The sequence below is a fragment of the Protopterus annectens genome, chromosome 6.part0, assembly GCF_019279795.1.
Source record: "Protopterus annectens isolate FY-2018-M chromosome 6.part0, PAN1.0, whole genome shotgun sequence".
Taxonomy (NCBI): Eukaryota; Metazoa; Chordata; order Ceratodontiformes; family Protopteridae; genus Protopterus; species Protopterus annectens.
Window position 1 is genome coordinate 564,746,730 of NC_056737.1, and position 21,445 is coordinate 564,768,174.

Consider the following 21,445-nt stretch of genomic DNA (forward strand, 5'->3'; position numbering starts at 1 on the left):
TTCAGACATCAGGTCCACAATCTCACAACACCTTCCTGAACAGCTGCACTGTTCTGCCTTGCTACAACAAGGACAGGTGCCACATATGGACACAGCCTGAAATTAGGGGGGGTATATGTAGGGCCAGACTGCAGGTAACCCTATTACACACCTATGGCATTCCTGCATGCTACAAAACAGGTTAACCTGAGTATCCTGAAAGAGGTGGGCTATGGAACCCACATATCCATCATTATGACATTAAGTCCACCACCAGCTATAGGCCACAGTAATATATATACTTCCCATTACACAACACTCACTATGATAGCTTACATCTTATCAGTCAGTGCTACTCTGCACGGTTGAAGGGTATGGCCACTACCCACAGGGACGGACTCTATTGTCCTTACCAGTTGTTCAGCTGAACATCAGTACAACAACACCTGAAAGTACATATAAATCATTCCACATTATCGATCCCATTATTATGGACCAAGTACTGCAGTCAATGACATGCATATATACTTCACATGCCTGTTCTGGGAATGAAGTCTCTTTTGGATGGTCTGCTTGATGTTTTGTATTTGTTTGTTTGTTTGTGCCTTTCACGCAGTCTCTCTCTCACTCTCTCTCTCTCGGTCTCTCTCCAGTAACTGGATTGAGCTACTTTGAATAGATTGCAGCATGGATTTTGTAGGTGATGCACATGATAAGGTGATGGCCTCTGCACCAGTCAGTGTCCTCCACTTGCTACCTGCATGCAGCATGCTGTGTAGTACTTCCAATTACCACGGTCATGGCAACCAACTACTATAAATCCCTACATCATGTGGTCATGGTCCCTTTGCCTTTCCTGTATAGTGGATATCCTTCCTGTGTATGGGCAGCAGTGTCACAGACAGCAGGTAGCAATACCTGTTACAGGAGAACCTGCACACTCAGGTCAGCTACATATTTGTAGGAGGTTCCAGAACTACAGACAGAGTGTGAGAAGTGTTTTTGTATGCATTGTATAGCACCGGTGGTACAGGGTTTGTGTGTACATACTAGTTTAACTTGGAATGCAGTCTGTCTGCATAGCTCTCAACTGTGGGCCTATCCACTTGATGGCCAGAGGTGTGCCTATTATGCTTCGTCTGTCCACCACACGGGTCTTGTGTCAGTTATATCACTGGCAGTGTGTGTGTTGAGTGCTATCAGTACATGGCTACATCCATTTCTGTTTATAACTTGATATTCCTGACTAAGGGTATGTTGCAGACTATCCTGTAACACCAGCAACTTGCTTAGTGTATGACAAGAGTTTTTCACATATGGGCCAGTGTTCCAGCATCTGTCCTCCACCTACATACCAGGCTTTGTACATATGATATGCTGCCAGGGGTTGTTACGTAGTGGGCTGTGAGTATGTCATGCTGCCATTCCTGCCATCAGTCCACTGCTGTTGTGGCCCCCCACACATATTGTGGAGTTGGGTCCTTATATGTGTGGGCTTCACCTGCACAAAACATGTGTGCCCTTATGCACACAAGAGGCCAGTGTATGTTACAGTGGAATATGGCCCTGTATTATTGAGTCTATAGGGGGGAATGCACCATAACTAACCTAGGCTGTTACAACATGTGGGGGTATCAAGGGTAAGCTGCCTTATAGTATCTGGAAGTACATTACCATGCAATTCACCTTGGGTAAATGCAGGCCTACTGCTTCTTGCCATACAGACTGTTCTGCTTGTCAGTGTGATTGTGATGGTGTCATTTTTGCTTGTTATGTAACAGATACATCCCATTGTGTCAACTGAGGTCTTTACCCCCTAGGGATTGTGCACAGAGTGTAGATAAAGGCTGCTGGATTATACATCTGCATTACTTACTGTTGATTAATTGGTATCCTGTGGCCCAGTCTGTCTTTACTATTGTACTATTTGAAGGCCTCGGCCTGGACAGCAACATATGTAAACCTTTCCAGACTACTGTATTAATATAACTGTTTCACAGTTTCATTACTCTGTTTATATGTATGTCAGTGACAAATGCATTCACAGATTTACGTTTACGTAAATTTGTTGAAAGACAGTAGATCCATACATATATATATATATATATATATATATATATATATATATATATATTTATATATATATATATATCTGCATATATGTGTCTGTATATATGCATCTTAGGAATGTTGATTACTTCCACATTGTACATTCCCTATGGTAGCCAGACTGTACTGCATATGTTACTGATGCCAGCCTGACATCATACAGGTGGGATGGATTACTGTTAACATCTTGTGCCCATGTTCTGTCAGGTCCTGGTTATGGGATCTGCAACAGTTGGTACAGTATTGCAGGGCAGACGTGTTTGGCTGTGGGGGGGGGGATATCTATACATACAATACGTATGTTGTTTGGGCTCCCTCACCCCCATTAGTGGCGCATGTGGACATATATGTTTTCATTATGTTCCCTTTTATATCTATGGATGTATGTCTGTATACACCTATATATATTTATACTTACATATATATATATATATATATATGTATATATATATATATATATATATATATATATATATATATATATATATATATATATATATATATATATATATATATATATATATATATATATATATATATATATATATATATATATATATATATATATATATATATATATATATATATATATATATATATATATATATATATATATATATATATATATATATATATATATATATATATATATTATATATTTATATATATATTATATATTTATATGTTATATTTATTTAGATATTAATATATATATATATACACACTCACATACATCTACATGTTGAAATACATTCCCTGTACTGTTGAATGACTGGGCTGGATGATATGTTTCTGAAAACATCAGAGTTATGTTTATCTGATATGGCTTAGTGGTTCATCACTTTGGCTATGGTGTGCAAGGTCCTGGGTTCGAGCATTGCAAAGACTGTTTATATTGTTGCTGGGAAGAACAAGGGCCATTGGATACAGAGTGATTAAGGCACTTTTAAGCAGTTGTAAGCGGGTTTGCACAGAAGTAAGCACTGCTAACATCCGGTTACAGTTTCTTATACTCAGCTGCAAAATTGCTTAACCTGTGTAGGCATTGCTTACCCCCATGCAAACAAGCTTAATCCCGCTTACTGCTGCTTAAACCTCCTTACTCCCGCTTATCCCCGCACAAATTTCTTTAAAAGAAAAGAAAAAAATGAGTTGATAGGAAAGTGGTGAAAAAGGGGCACAAAGAGGGAAAGACAGTGGAGAAAATAAATAGGGATGTGCAGGAGGGTGTAGGGAATGTCCATAGCTGCCCATTTCTTCTACAGCAACAGCTGTGCATATACACTGAATTTGGAGGTAGATTTGGACACTCAAACCCCTGAGAGAGAGGCGAGGACAACAATAATATGCTGTGATGCCAATTAGATCAGATTAAATTTGTCCAGTGGACACGTACAAAATGGACAGCTATGTATGGGGCACTATTTTTTTTTGTTTGGGATCAGCTTGCCCCTTTTTTTCAGGTGAGAGTGGGATGCTGGGCAGGGATAGTAGGTATATTTGGGGAAGTAGGTTGGGTAGGGTAACAGACAAGACAAACAAGATACATACAGGGGCAGTATATGACATGTGGGGAGTAAACTCCTTGATGGGGAGGGGTGTTGGGAAATCCATAGCCCATGAGCCCCCTAGTGAAAACAGTGGGACTGAGATCCCCACCCATAGGCAGTCACCACTGTACCTTCACAGCCGTGAAGGTGGATGTGCTGGGGGATAAGTCGGAGAGCCAGGCCAACCCTCTAGTCATGGCACATGGCCCTCGAGCTGGAGTAGAAGATCTCCAAACTGCTGATTGAGCTCTCTATGCACCACGACCGGGACCTGGTGATGGGTGACAGGTTCCTGTCTGTGCCCGCTCCCTGGGGGGGCGAGCCCCATCCCCTGAAGTGGTTCCACCCGAAGGTGGTGCAGGACCAATGGACAAAGTGGTCCTGAATTGGGTCCCAGACGTGCTGGTGCCAGGTGCCATGGCCAGCTGAGATGGGACAGGTGGGTCCGCTGGAACCCGCATTTCCATACGTGCTATGTTGTTTATGGTGTATCAACATATGTGGGTTAGTAATAATCAGTTCAAAATGTAGAAAGACCAGCATACAATGGCATCAAAAAATACTTTAATAAAAGTATTCTTAAAAAACAAGTATTTAAAGCATTGTTTGGTGCCATTGTATGCTGGTCTTTCTACTATTTTGAAGAGCCTTTACCTTTATTGAGACAATGCAGCTGTTGTACTCACAGAGTTTTCTGTAGTTTTAGTAATAGTCAGCACATTCCAGGATTAGGTATAACAGCATGCATAGATATTCCCATTAACCCAGACACCAGATATGGAACAGTTGCATAGCAAACGGAACACATGCATATATGGGACCACAGTGGTAATAATAACAGCATGCAGGTACATTGATGGCTCCATGCCACCAGTGTTGAAGCATTTCAACATAGCACATGCATAGAAACAGATTTATATAATTATTAAACAATAGGACATATGTCCCAACATTACAATGGAGTCATCATGCACCAGTTGAGGTGGGTATTTAGTGTATTGTTGGAGATATGGTGGGGGGGGGGGATGTCAATTAGCAACTAGTATATTCCTGTAGTTTGCATTACTTTCTTAGTCAGTACTGTTATCTGTACCTTACAAGTATTACTACACTACCCTATTCCCCTAGTTTGGACAGTGATATGGCTGTCAACATCTATATACATGGACTGGTTTCACTTGCAGTATACACCTCTTACCTGGTATACCTATGGAGGTATTGTTTGTTAACACTAACAGTTTCTACACATAATCCCAGATTCCAGGTTGATGTTATGCACATACCTGTCCATATCTTTTTGCACAGACGCTGGCCATGTCTTGACCACATGCAGGTGAACCAGGACATATGTAGACTATTGCCCTCTTCAACATTTAGTGACTTACAACATTCTTATACAGGACTTCCTACACAGTTATATTGTGTAGCACAGTGTGGTTGACAATGATCAGTGATACCTTATTATTCAGAGCAACTCCAACACTCACATTTCCATACAATACCAGGGTAAACAGTATCAGTACAGGGTATCAAGCTTTTATTTCTCGGCACAGTGTTCGTATCCAATGTACCTGTGGGAGCAATGTTTGTTAGCACTACCTGAATGTTGCCACACAAAGTACCAGATTTCACATTAGTATTATGCACATACATCTCACTCTGCTCCTGTACACCCTCTGGTCACAACTTGACAACATGGGGGTGTAGATGGGACATACATGGCTTATTACTCACATAACATTTTGGGGGGTTGCTAGTGTGACAGGTTTGTTCTTATAGATGTATGACAATCAGTTGTATTTCCTGTTTGCTGCCTAAACGTCTGGGATAATCCCACTGATTTCCCAGGGGGACAGGTTGCCGGCAGTATATATGGGCCGATATACTGGACATTCTGGACTTATCTGTACAGTTGTCGGGTATGATTCTGTATGCAGCGTACTTCCACTCCCAGGATTTGGACCATGGCCGTGTGTGCTAAAAATACAACAGTTCATGTCTCAGTTGTGTGTGCTATCTGGATTGTGTTGTCTGTCTTTCACTGTTTTCTGTCTGTGTGTCTCTCAGTTGTACTAAATGACCTCTGGGGATTACACCAGTCATATACAGACATTCCTACACATTCTATTTATGTTGCACAGTGTGGGTAACAGTGCTTAATACAACAGTACTATTAAGTGATTGGAAATCTACATTACCATATGATATCAGAGTATATACATGCAGTCCAGCAGTTAGACCTTTATTGTCAGGTTATTATGCTTTTATTTACATAAAACTATGTGAGACTCTTCCTGCTATATTCTCTGGTGTATGCAGTACTTGCCTTAAACAATATAGGTTTTCTACAGGCAATTGACTTATTAATATAGTTAGATTTATTTCCTATGACAGTACATGCAAAAGTATTACTAACCTGCCTCACGTCGCAACCTCTCCAAGCGACAGCCATGGGCCTCCTGGTTTGCAGCCAGCTCACCTGCCACTGTGAAGGACATAATATATATATAAGCCATACCTATCCATAATATACCTGCGCTGGCAATTATTAAACAGGTAGTGGAGTGATACTTACACACAGCAGGGACCTCCCCTGTCCTCCTAGCCTCTTGGATCCACTGATCCAAGAGATCCCCCTTTCGCCACTTCAGGTCAGCATAGTGATGCCTGACCTGCTCACCAGTTTGGGGTATGCCAGTGGCACTGGTGAGGTCACCGGCGAGATGGTCCCAGGCTTCTGTTTTATATTGGGAACCCTGGTACTGGCCCTGCAGCAGTCTCTGCTCATGGTCTTTGACAAGGAGTCCTGCCATGATTCTGGACTCCTGGATGCCCCAGCGCTGTGCCCTAAAGCACTCCCTCTCCCCTTCCTGACATGGTGCCTACAAGGGGAAGCTACAATGAGTTATGAGATGTATTCCCACCTGTTGGGTTTAAGTAGGGCCAATTTCTCGCACTTTGCCATGATTGGACAGTTTTGAAAAGGCTAAGCTAAGGGCAAACCTGCTTTCCTAAGGTTGGCATTGTTTAAAGGGGTATAGCAATGGGCAAAATGAGTTAGCTGGCCTACAAATTGCTTACACCTACTAAGCTGGCTCGTGCAATGCTTAGCATTGCTTAATATTTCATTTGCATTATATTTACTTTTTGGCATTGATTTATTATTCATTACATGTTATATATGTGTCTGGTATCCATGATTCATGTGTATGTACATTGTATGGGGACCTTGTGTTTATTAGAGGACTTCAACACATTATTATGATTACAGCTCATATCTGGCCTTACTGCAGTACTCCAGTTCACATATCTGTGTTATGTAGTAGGTTATACAACATAAGACTGTATATAGATTCCTTTCACAAGTTCAGTTTGCTTTTCCCATAGTGAGGATTTGTTTGGTGATACCTCCATCTTATGTACTGCTGTGATGGCTTAGTGGTAAATCAATTTGGCTATGGTGTGCAGCGTCCTGGGTTTGAGCCTTGTTGAGACTGTTTATTTTGTTGCTGGCCAGAAAAAGGGCTGTTGGATATAGAGTGATTAAGGCACTTTTAAGCAGATGTAAGCGGGTTTGCACTGGTTAGCGTGAGGGTAAGCATTGCTAACCTTGGGTTAAATATGCTTACAGAGATTTAGCTTCACTATTGCTTATACTGTGTGCGCATTGCTTACCCCCATGCAAATGAGCTTAAACCCACTTACTGGTGCATACATTTGCTTACTTCCATTTACTACTGCTTAATAGTGCTTACACTTGCTTACTAGTACTTACTCCAGCTTACCACTGCACTAATTTAGACAGTAATGTCTAATGGTTCTTGGGAAGGTGGGGGATTTGGTAGCTGTATGGAGTTAGCATTCATTGCACATTTTACCTTACATTTGTATCACTGATTCCTGTGTACATATACTGCATGGGGCACATGCATTTATCTGTGGACTTTGCTACATTATGACACTGACACCTCACATCTGCATGTAATGTAGTACTCCAGTTCACATATAAATGTTATTTCGTAGGTTATACAACTAAATATATTGGTCATAAAATGATTTGACATGGAAAATGGAATGTTTTGCAGTGGGACTCGAACAAGAAATGACTGCTCATAAGGTGAATGCTCTGCCAACTACACTATTGCTGTACTGCTTCATTTGCATATATCTTGCTTTTTATCCTCTTGTGCTATTTAAGCTGCATTACCCGTAGCTTAGTAATGGGCAAACCCATGCACCTATGCTTAAATCTCATCTGTTTCATAAAAAATAATATCTTTATATTTGTTGTTTTAACTATTGCTCTTGTACACGTGGGGGATGTTGTTGGGGGTATGCATACACCTATGAGCGGTCTCGCTTATTACTTTGGGACCTGTCTGCTGTTCTTCATTGCAGGGGCATGTATATTCTGAGTGTTCTGCTCTCAGCCACGCCCCCTGCACTCTTACATGCTCCGTGTAAAATTAGGAGCTCAGGCAGTGAGCATTCATTAATATGCATGGCACACTGCCATCATGCCCCTGAACAATAGTAAATCCAGGGGATGGATTTCAACTTTTATTTTATCTGTAGATATTGAGTATGAAATATGCATGAATTTTGCAGTTATTACACTTCTGTCTATTACAATAAACTCTATAAATATGCAATGTACTCTATAGCTTATCTCTAACCAGATCAGCCACAGGTAGAAGGTTTTAAAAATATTTAGTAATAAATAATTAAAACACAAGAAAAAACTACTACACCACAGAGATATCTAAGAGTTCAGAGATCACACAGAAACTTAAAATAATACAGTAGGACAGGCCTGATTTCAAAGAAAAATGCCTAATTGATCTTTACTAGCTTTAACTATTCCTACAAGCAATCACAGTGCTAAAACTTACACATGAGCACAAGGCAGAGTGCTGATAAGTTGGATATGAAAATCAAAATGCTGTTTAGTCTCTTATGAGAAATAGTATTTAAACATTACTAACAAACATGTTTGCTGGGTCTCTCCCAAAATTACATCATTTTTGACATTTAGGTTTTCCCAGGCAAACAAACTACATTATTTAGCAATCTAACACCTGCACAGAAACTTACAACAATAGAAGACATTTCACATGTATATTCTAACAGAAACAATAAAGCACATTCCACATTTAAATTCTGGTCATAAACTTTAGCCTTAAAACAATGGGTATGGAACCTTCATCCAGACTCACTGGAACCGACTTGTAAAACATTAAAGAGATTCATAAGATTTGAAATGCTTGGCTTGGTTTTCCATACAGCAGATGGCAATGTTGCAACAAACTTGAAGTTCACATTTTACAGTGTTTTCTATCATTTAAAAACACAAGCCTGTATTTTACATTTATTTATACAGTTGATAGATTTATGTATCAAATTCTATTTGACTAGGCTGGCAGCTTTCGCCCATCTCTCCCCGATCGTCGCACCAACAAATAAAAAAAGCAAAAAAATCAACTTTTATTTTTTTATCGCCAATCTCGGCTGTTTAAGAGTAGGGCAGCAGCGTGCAAATGGGATCGGGAGAAAATAAAATATGCCTAAAATAAGCATTCTAGCTAAAATCAGTATTCTGCCATGCAAGTCAATGGCAGGCAGAAGGCAATCTGGCCAGAGAGCAGTGGTTGCTAAGGGGGGAGGCTCAGTGTGAGACATGTAACTATGCATTATCAGGCAATCCTATGCAAATGAGGGGAAGGATAGTGAATCCCAGTTTTCCCCAGCATGTGAGTCAGGTCCCAACAGTTTAAGAGTGGGAATAGTCTGGTGCAAGCCTAGGAGTTAGATGACATCATGGGGGTGTGCATCAGGCATACTGTAAGCGGATTGGAGCCATGTGGCTTGGGTTTGCTCCTAGCTTAGTGGAACTTAGCTAGGGGGTGTGTCTAAACCTGCATAGCACTCTTTACAAAGCCTAAGCGGGTGTGCACGCCACGCACCAGGATTTACAGGAAGAAAAAAGAGGTGAAACCTGGAAATAGCAGCAGTGTGCACGTTTGAGCGCTCTGTTTGTGTGGCGCACACACGGGCTTCAACAGGAAGGCAAAGGAAAGGGAAAACAGCAGTAGGAAGGTAATCAAGGAGAACTAGCTTAGATGGCAGGTGAAATGTATCAGAATCAGCCAATAACACAGGCAGCAGACAAGCCCAGCCCAGAACACTACTATAAACTATGCAAACACCTTCCCCTCTGGTTTTCCTACACTCTACACCACTGGTGTAAAGAAGCGGGGAACTTTTAACACTCACAACAGCAAAATGATAGGGGCTGCAATAGCTATCATACAACTTGTGGAAGAGGCTGAGGGTGGTGAGAATGTGAATGCTGGCCAACCAACCCACAGTGAGGAGATGGAGAAGAGTGTACAGACCCAGGGTAACCTACCAGGGACTACATGAGCTGGGGATAGTGGAGCACTATAGGGTGGACATGGACCTCCTATAGCAAATTGTTAAGCTGTGCCGGCCACACCTGACACACAGAACTAACAGAGGGAAACCCATCCCAATGGCTACCAAGGTATGTGTAGGCCTAAGAATACTAGCTACAGGTACCTTCCAAAGGCCAACTGAGGATATGATGGGGATTTCACAGGCATCAGCATCCAGGGTACTCCACCAGTTCCTGGATTCCATGTCAGCACATGTCGGTGAGCACGTATATTTCGCCAACACCAGTGAGGCATTGGCCAACAATATGCGTCTCTTCCACCAAATAGCAGAATACCCTGAGGTAGTGGGTGCAATAGACTGCACGCACATATGCATCAAAGCACCACCCAGTGAGCGGGGTATGGTCTACATCAACCGCAAGGGCTTCCCCTCCATCAACTGCCAGGTTGTGTGCAATGTCAAGGGCATAATAATGAACATGTGTGCTGGCTGCCCTGGAAGCTATCACGATTCCCACATCTGGCATCTGATGCAGCTGTACCAGAGATTTGCCAATGGGGACATCCCACACTGTCACCTAGTGGGGGGTGCTGGATATGCACTGGAGCCATGGCTGATGACACCCATCAGAAATGCACACACACACGAACAAGAGCTCAATAATGAGGCACATGCACAAACAAGAATCATAATAGAGTGTGTGTTTGGAATGCTCAGGTCATGGTTCCAGTACCTGGACACATCCGGTGGAGCCTTGCAGTACTCACCAGCTACATGTATTCAAATTGCCCTTGTATGTGCCATACTACACAATATGATCCTGTGGAAAAAACTGCAGCAGAAACAGCACGGGGTAGGGCCACACAGCCCCCCACCATTGCCAAGGCCTGCACAGTCACAGAGTGACTCAGAGGAGGAACAACCTGAGCTTGACCCAGTAAGCAGAAGGAAGCATGCCCAGTATGGCATGGCCTTGGCAAAGAGGCAATGCATAGCACATACACTGATACAGAAGGGACCCAGGGAATAACACCTCTCTCCGACTCTCACATACAGTAAAAGGGATGCCAAACAATACACTACCTGTGCCTAACCATGTGTAGGGAGTGTACTAGGTGCATCTAGCACAGGCAGCCCTGCAGCACTACCCTCAATACTGGGACACCTACAAGGTAAGTGACTCACACATGCCAGGTGGGGGGGGTCACATACCCAACAACAGTCACAGCCAGCAGGACAGGTGTAGACAAACACAAACAAAGGCTGTGCTATGGCCTCTCAATGAGGCCTATGGGTAACCCCCCCCCAGTCCTACACAGACAGACTACAGCAGGTCAGGCAGTGGAATGTCAGTTCTGAAGGTTAGGAAGTCAGGAACTAATATGTAGGTAATTAAAAGCTAAGATCTGTAGTACACGGGTATGCCTCTAGCTAGCATGATAGGTAAGACTACAGACTGAAATGCAGTACCCAACATACCAATACAGTCCTAGCAAATGTGTACAAGTGTCACGTGTGCCCCCCCATCCTACATAGAAATATAGTAACAGTCAGGTGTGCCCCCAATCCTGTGTAGAAATGTAGAAATAGTCAGTTGTACCCTCCCATCCTACGTAGAAATATAGTAACAGTCAGGTGTGCCCCCCAATCCTGTGTAGAAATGTAGAAATAGGCAGGTGTGCCCCCCCAATCCTATGTAGAAATGTAGAAATAGTCAGGTGTGTTCCCCCATCCAATGTAGAAATATAATAACAGTCAGGTGTGCCCCCAATCCTGTGTAGAAACATAGAAATAGTCAGGTGTGCCCCCCCATCCTACATAGAAATATAGTAACAGTCAGGTGTGCCCCCCAATCCTGTGTAAAAATTTAGAAATAGTCAGGTGTGCCCCACCCCATCCTATGCAGAACTGTAGTAACAGTCCATGTCAAATGATCTACAGAGACCCTGCAGAGACAGCATTCTACCTGTAGATGTACAACACAAAGGTCAGCAATGCAGTACAAACTACCTGGATGTGATCCACACATGCAATACAGGCGGCCATACTGGGCATGCCCACACACTTAGAGTAATGAAGGCAATGTCTGTCAACAACATACTGAAAGGTCATACTGGGCATGCTTACACACTTGAACACATGAAGGCCATGTCTGCAAACACCAGTGAACCAGACATATCTGGCAGTCGCAGATGTTAGTGCAGACACTCCTCAGTATGCACCCCATATGCTTTGCACACACAGTGGACAGGAATACAGGCATATATGTAAGGACAACACACTATAATAAGCCAAAGGTAGACATACATAGATGTGTGGAAGAGGGTGACTGTGACATGGAGCCATCCAGGGCACTCCCACCCATCGCATAGCCGAAAGGGCCACAACCACACAAGGTTCTGATGTCACACACTGCAGATACTAGCCACCGGTATCTGTCAACATTACAGAGTATGTGGTGCACGTGCCAGCTGTGCAACATGACTGTTCAAGGAAGTAGTCACCTAGCAGCTGTATACATGGACATGTGGAATATGACCCAGGTTGTGCCCACATGTAGCATGTCAACCCAGAGAGGAATGGGTTATGGCCCATGCACGCACATTGCCCTCCCCATAGCCCCACTATAACAAGCCTGCTGAGGTTATCTACTGTGAAGTACACCTTAGGTGAGTCTTATTGCAGTAATCTCTGTGGCATGTCCTATAACTGTGCACTGCTGTAGTGTGATAAACTAGTTAGGTAGGAGTTCTAACCCCATCCTTGGCACGTGTGTGTGTGTGTGTGTGTGTGTGTGTGTGTGTGTGTGTGTGTGTGTGTGTGTGTGTGTGTCTGTGTGTGTTTGTGGGTGTGTCTATCTGAGTAGAGAGCAATGCTTTTTAGGGTGGTCACACTCCCTACAATTGCAATGCCCTACTTTGGTAAGGCTGCTGATGTCATCCACCTAGAAATACATCCCTGGAAAGGTTGTATCCCACTAATCTCTGTGGTGCATTCTATAACTGTGCACTGCTGTAGTATGAGAAAGTAATTAGGTAGGAGTTCAATTCTCAGACATGGCAATTGTGTGTCTGTGCAGAAAGTAATGTTTTTAGGGTAGTCACACCCCCTACAATTTAAATGCACTACTTTGGCAAAGCTGCTGATGTCATCCACCTAAAAATACAGCTCAGGGAAGGATGTAGCTCAGTAATCTCCGTAGCACATCCCATAACCGGGTACTGATGTAATGTGATAAATTAGGTAGATAGCTGTTTTACTCCCAGACATGGCAAGTGTGTATGTGTCTGTTTGACCCGTCTGTGTAGACAGCAATGCTTTTAGGGTAGTCACACTCCATGCAATTTGTATGCTCTACTTTGGCAAAGCTTCTGATGTCATCCATCTAGAAGTACACCTCTATGAAGGACATCTCCCAGTAATCTCCATAGTGCATCCTGTAACTGTGTACTGATGTAGTGTAATAAATTTGGTAGATAGCTTTTCTACTCCCAGACATGGCAAGTTTGTGCATGTGTGTCTGTCTGATCCTGTCTGTGTTGAGAGCAATGCGTTTTAGGGTAGTCACACTCCCTACAATTCAAATGCTTATCTTTGGCAAGGCTGCTGATGCCATCCACCTAGAAATACACCTCTGAGAAACTGTAGACCAGTAATCTCCATAGTGCATCCTGTAACTACGTACTGCTGTAGTGTGATATAGATATCTGTTAGGGTTTCTATACTCATGCGTGTTGGTTGTGTATGTTTTGTGTGCGTTCCACTGTGTGGGGAGCAATTCATTTTAGGCTAGTCACACTCAGTACATATCCAATGGCCTATGATGGCAGTCCTGCTAATGTCATCCAATGTGAAATACACCTTTGGGGAAGGAATACTCCAATAATCTCTGTGACATGTACTATAACTGTGTAGTGCTGCTGTAGTGTACTAAACTAGGTAGGTATGGGTTCAACTCCCAAACATGATGTGTGCGTTTGTGTGTCTGTGTGTGTGTGTGTGTGTGTGTGTGTGTGTGTGTGTGTGTGTGTGTCATGTACTATAACTGTGTAGTGCTGTAGTATACTAAACTAGGTAGGTAGGGGGTTCAACTCCCAGACATGGTGTGTGTGTGTGTGTGTGTGTGTGTGTGTGTGTGTGTGTGTGTGTGTGTGTGTGTGTGTGTGTGTGTGGCGGGTTTTGCAAATGTCTTTTATGGTGGCCCTATATCACAATGCCCACTGTACAGGGATGCCAGATGTGATATAGCCGAGAGGCTGGGGTGCAATTCTATACCCATACACATGACATCACAGCAAGGTAATCACAGTTAGCAATCTCAGTATTACCCAGAGCATACCCTCAATCCATGTCACAATGTCACACACACACACACACACACACACACACACACACACACACACACACACACACACACACACACACACACACACACACATACCGAGGCAACAGCCAGTATATGTGTAGTACACTGCATATTGGCAACTGATAGTAACTATGGAGTGATTGTAGTGGCCTACAGAGGGCATGGCACCCTGTCCATATGTCCAATAGGTACATACATGCAGACAGTTCACCTTCCCCAAGTTCCCCACTGGACACCTGCAACACCTGTGGTGCCATCACATGTGACCCACAAAGGGCATACCATGCCTGAACACATGCACTGTATGGACAGATTCCACCAACGCCAGGGAATGCTGATAGCATGCTATCAATGTAGGTGCAGGGTTAACCTGCTGTCCATTACCAGTTCCTGCCACAAGTGGCACATCTGATGATAATCTGTGTACACAACATGGGCCGGACACCCCAGGTACAATTCCACTTGTCACTGTGCATGCATGTCGGAGGTGTGCACATCCCAGACACCATCCATGTCATGGACTAGGGAACACATACATGGCAGGTGATGCACAGCATTGGCCACACGCAATAGCCACCCAGGTGACTGGATGGTGGATACAATATCCACCTGTGTGGGCAAATGCAGAAACCAAAAGCCTGAGCCACAATGCAGACCATTATCATGTGGCCTGATGCCAAGGTATAAACATCACCTAGCCTCTTATAGCTGTCTGCCACAGTCAACCACCACATACCCATGCAGAAATGCACCCATGCATGTCAGTACTGGCACCCTGTTTGTATGTGTGTGTGTTGTATTATGTGTATGATCACATCCAAACTCACTACAACCACCAGTGGCATACTGATGCATGCTGTCTGATGTCAGACACCTCTCCATACCCTTTGCCCATACATCTTCCATATGCCCCGTGTGGTGCATGTGATACCTGCACAGTGATGTGTTGTGGCAATCCCACTACTGATGTGTTTTAATCCTGGCCCTGCCATGTGTGTCACTGTGTGTGTGTCTCTGTGAGAGTGTGGCTGTGTTGACGGTGGTACCTGTTCATGCGGATAGGCACGTGTACGTCACCTACCATATAGCTACCATATCCCTGTTGCAGATGTCACTCACAATCGCATATATGTTCTGAGGGGTCCACGACTGGTAACCCATGTGGCACATCCAATAACTGCACAGAACTGTGATAGCACTCCATAGTTGTCAGGGGTTTGATACTCTGTGCTAGTAGGTGTGTGACACAAACATGCTTAGGTTTTACTCTCCCACCCCTCCCTGAGTTGTCTTAGCCTCTTTCTGCCTGTCTCAATCCCTCTTTGGTGGATATAGAGACCTACACCTGCTTTGCTTAGGCAACAGCATGCGTATTTTAAGTGATGCTCATGATCAGCTCATGTCCTCTGCATGAATTGCAGCCTTCCCCTAGCTGATTGCATGTGGAACAGCTGTGCTAACATTCCCATAGCCAATTGCATGGAAACACACTCCAATATCTAGAAACATCATGTCAGTGTTGGCCCTTTTCATTCACTGTGAGCAGGAACTAGATCTGTTGTTTGGCAAACAGCATCTCAGATGGACTGGGGATTTACCTCTAATAACATACACTGTGAAAATAGGGGAACACATAGGAGGGGGTGTGCCTGAACTGACTACAGACTGTAAGTTCTGCTATACTGCATTTGGAGTAATGTTGGTTTAACAGTGTGTGTGTGGATATGGCTGTCCTACATGTCTCAATACCTGCCATGTCAGTTCTATGTTTATGAGGAATCCCCATCTGCAGGGTCATCTGCAGACTGGGCAGTGTGTTGTACTTGTGGTGTCATGTGTTACCCATGGAACATCTATCTGTGGACTGCAGAAGGTAGTGTGAGGATTGCAGTCTGTAGATGGTGAAAGCCATGACAGTTACTGACTTCATATCCCTCATAGGGCATATATTGCAACAAACCCTGTTACAACAGTAAATGTATGAGATTATCACAGCAACATGTCAATATTGGCCCTGTGTATGTGGTTCCAGCCCCAACTCTGTCAACCTTTGCACATATGTCGTGCATGAAGAGGTGCATATGTGCTGTACACCATAATTAGTGTCATCATATCTGATAACAAGCCAGTGAGATATCAGACTGCTACAAATGTTATATACAGTGGGGGTATATTTGATGACATAACCTGGACATACTGTGGTTGATTGTACAGTACTGAGGTCTGTGTACTTATGGTGAATGTTGACAGTGTGTGTATTGTTAATGTGTACCTTGGCCTGTGTACAGACTGTGGTAGTTGTCATCGTCCAAGGTCCCATCCTATCTGATGTTACATCCTGCTCCACTGTATGTTACCATATTGGCTTACATGTTTGTAGGGCCATACACACACATGTCCCATACCACAGTCAGTCATCAGACCAAACTGTGTAGTGACCCAGTATATGTACAGTTAGTGTGTGAGTGGCACATATGAGGATGGTGTTGAACAGATAGTCCATATACTGTAATATTATGCTAGCTTGCCATATGTGCCTGTGGCTCTGTTCTCATTGGTTGTGGTTATGTGCTTTCACACAGGTGTATCTTACCCTGTGTTGTGACATGCCTGTACAGCCTGCTATATATGCAGGTACATGTGCATTACCCCATACGAGCTGTAGGCGAGTGTTGAGCTAGTCTGCCTGTAGCCTGCACAATGCATCATTACATGCCTAGCAGCTTAGTGTACTTACCCAGTGAGATATCATGTGCAGATACTTGCCAGATGTACTCCTGCCGAGCCTCCCTTAACAGTCATGTATATCAGACAGAGCAGTGGGACGCTATACAGTTGTATGTCAATATTTAGTGGGTAGTATGTGGCCATGGCACCCATCTACCTGCAGGCATTACGTGTCAGGCCAGACAGGGGTGTATGAATGCATAACCTATAGTGGCATATGTATACCAGTTGTTATGTGTTATACCCATCTACATGGCTGTTAACATCCATGTTGTTAGGCATGGTACACATGTTTTGCACTAAGGGGTTCAGTGTATACCTCTGGACTGTACAGAGTGTATCAGAATGTCCACTCATATTGGCCAATATCCCTGCTGCAGTTAACAGGGGTAGTACGTGCTAGCAGTGGTACTTTACTATGATGTCCTTTGGATGTCTGTCTGTAGCCAATGGCACACATGTGGAAAGTGGATGTGACCCCCCACACACACCATGTCTTTGAAGACAATCCCAGTTACAGTAGCAATAGTATATAGAACTGTAATAGAACACAAATAAAGGTTTTCTATTCCTGCAAACCTGTATGTGGTGTTTTTTCCTATGACCTCTCTGTGGGTATATGTTGTAGGCAATGATTGCTATTTGTATAGGTGGGCCATACAGTGTCCAGTTCTTCAGGTGTGAACTGTAGTTATAGTGGCTGTTCCATATTTTGTGCACCTCCTACATATGTATCTTACTGTACATATCTCTGCGTGTGAATGTGTAGTCACAGCTATATCTATATATATATATATATATATATATATATATATATATATATATATATATATATATATATATATATATATATATGTATATATATATATATATATATGTGTGTGTGTGTGTGTATATCTGTATCTGCATATTTGTGCCTGTGTATATGTATCCTGGGGATGTTGATAGCTTCCACATGTTACCTTTCCCATGGGAGCCAGACTGTACTGGATGATATGTTACCAGTACCAGCCTGACATCATACAGGTGGGATGTAGTACTGTTAACATCCTGTGCCCATGTCATGTCAGGTCCTGGTTATGGGATCTGCAACACTTAGTAGTGTATTGCAGGGTGGACGTGTTTGTGTGGGAGGAGGTATGCCTATTCCTACATGATGTATATTGTTTGGGGCCTCTCAACCTCATTAATGGTGCATGTGGACCTATATGTTTCTGTTAATCTACCATTGCTATCTAGAGATGTATGGCCATATATACCTATATAGCTATATATATTTGCTTACATATTTATAGCTATGTCCATATATACCTACAGATATATATATATGTGTACATATATGTAACTCGCTGTGTATATGTGGACATATAGGTGTTGACATAATATATGTGTAGATGTCGGCATTTGCATGTATATATGTTCATATATCAATATATATATATATATATATATATATATATATATATATATATATAAAAAACACTACATATATAGATATGTTGTATCTGTTTAGATATTAATATAGTTACACACACACATACATCTAGATGTTGGTATACCTTCTCTGTACTGTTACATGACTGGGCTGGATGTTATGTTTCTGAAAACATCAGACTTATGTGTATCTGGCATGGCTTAGTGGTAAATCACCTTGTGTATGTTGTGTGTGGTCCTGGGTTCGAGCCTTGCAGAGGCTGTTTGTTTTGTTGCTGGGCAGAACACAGGTTGTTGAATATAGAGTGATTAAGGCACTTTAAAGAAGTTGTAAGCGGGGTTACGCGGGTTTGCGCAGAGCTAAGCACTGCTAACTTCCGGTTACAGTTTCTTATACTCAGTTAGCTTCCACATTGATTAATCTGTGTAGGCAGTGCTTACCCCTGTACAAATGCACATAAACATGCTTAACAGTGCTTACATATGCTTACTACTGGTTAGTTGTGCTTATACCTGGTTACTAGTGCCTTATTCATTATGACACTGATACTTCACATGTGATTTTCTTGCAGTACTCTAGTTCATAAATATGTGTTATTTAGTGGGTTTTGCAACAAAGATATTGGTTATAACATGTTTTACCATGTAAAATAGATTGTGCTGCAGTGGACTCATATCCGGGAATAGCTGCTCTTTAGGTAAATGCTCTGCCCACTACACTGTTGCTGTGCTGCTTCATTTGCATATAACTTCCTTTTTATCCTCTTCAGCCTTTTAAGCTGTTTTAACCATAGCTAAGCATTGGGCACACCTGTGCACCTACGGTTAGCTGTACTCGGATTTTAAACAAAATGAATACACGGGTTTCTTCATTTCATTTTAATGTACTGTTGCTGTTATACACATGGGTAACTGTTGGTGGGGATATGCGGACACCTATGAGCAATCAAACTCATTTCTTTCCACTGTTCTACATTGCAGGGGCATGTTTATTCTGAGAGCTCTGCTCTCAGACATGCCCCCTGCACTTGTACATGCTCCATGTAAGCCTAAGGGCTTGGGCAGCACACCTTCATTAATATGCATTGCGTGCTGCTGTCCTGCTCCTACACGCGCGCTTCTGTGAAGGACTAAGCTAATCCTGCATGGAAGATTAATGAATCCGGGGGCATGTCTATCCCAGAAGAAATGGAATGGATGGCCCCTACTCTTAAAAGAATAAAATAAACAAATCCTTGGACTGATGCTAGAAAAAGAAACAAAAATCTGATTACAAGATAGCTGTCCCAAAAAATAACTCTTACAACTACATCTCTCGAAGTATCAACTGAAATGGTACATCACTTGTTATCTGTTTTTATTTAAAAAAAGGAGGGTTTCTTAAACAGCTGAGAAGCAATAATGATTTATTCAGAATGTTCAAAGAGTCCAGTAATTCTTCACAAAGGTAGGTCAAGATGGGTTACTATTTACATTATATATAAGACAAACAAAGCAACATATAATATAAACATAGAAGTTTCTATTCCCCTACTTGAACTCATTGAATACTTATCTTGTTCATTTTTCATTGTTTTTACTTATAATAATTTAAGTAATTAATTAACTAATTCAACAAGTTACCATCTGAGTCTGACTAGATAGTGTCTCTGGCTGAGGCTAAACCAGTAAAAAATCCCTGGGATTGCCCCTTTAAAGCTTTAGAATGTATTGCTACAGACTCAAGGGGCAGAGATGTAAAGAACTGCACTGAAATGTGTGAAGTGAGTTGGATAGTGAACTTAAGGGCTGATCGACCCCAGGCCTCAATACAATGGTCCCACTTAAACCAATATTAAAGAACAAACGTTTTACTATAAGCTGAGTAAAGGAGGATTGTCATTTCTAAAAACCATGATTGGTTGTTATGACATTAGATTTGTTAATGAGTAGGCGTTGCCTGCAGTATATGGAAATTACTTGCTATTTAACTTCAGTTGGAGAGCTATGGAATATATGATCTGAAGAAGTTTGAATAGCTGAAACCGGTAATCATTTAGAGCTCTCTTTTGTTGGAAGTCTTTTATGTTTTGTCTTTATTTTTAAATAAACACAAGTTTTTTTGCTGTGGTGGTTCACCAGGAAGTTTTATCTATTCCCCTTTACATTACAAACCACCAACTAAAATGAAATCATCAATGTAGTACCTGATACCTTTGGAATGTTGCAATATCTGCTGCACTGTAAACTACAAAAAATAGATAGCATATCTGAGATTGGTATTATTTCAGTGTCTGTGATAGAACTAGTGAGCTGAAACCAGAACTATTTCAACATCTTGAGAAAGAAGTTAAATGGCTTAACACTGAATGCAGCAAAGAACTGGTTTGTCAAATGTCTGTGGTGCCTGTAATGGTCAATGGTTAAAATGCTTGAATTACATGATAGCTGAGTTGTGGGTTTATGACTATTGTGCAGTCCATAAAAATTTCACTTAGGTTGCAGTTGTACAGCCATCAAATCTGTATATCTAAGTTCAATGCTTTTGGGTGCGGAGGTATTGAATGCTTTTTAAGAAATAAGTTTGGTTTTAATTGGGGTAGTTGTATGTTGTTCATGTATTTGAGGAATTTTTTATGTGAAGTATTGTGATATGAACAACTAGTTTGTTTACATTTTCTGTTCCTGATCTTTGAACAATGATTGTTGACAACAGTGACTTTAGAGGAAATAGGATGATGTTTTGTGGTTCCAGTAATTTCACTTCACTGAAATGTGATCCTTTCATACGCACATATACATATCTATCTACATGGTGTGTGCATGTGTGTGTCTGTGTTTGTGTGTGTGTGTGTGTGTGTGTGTGTGTGTGTGTGTGTGTGTG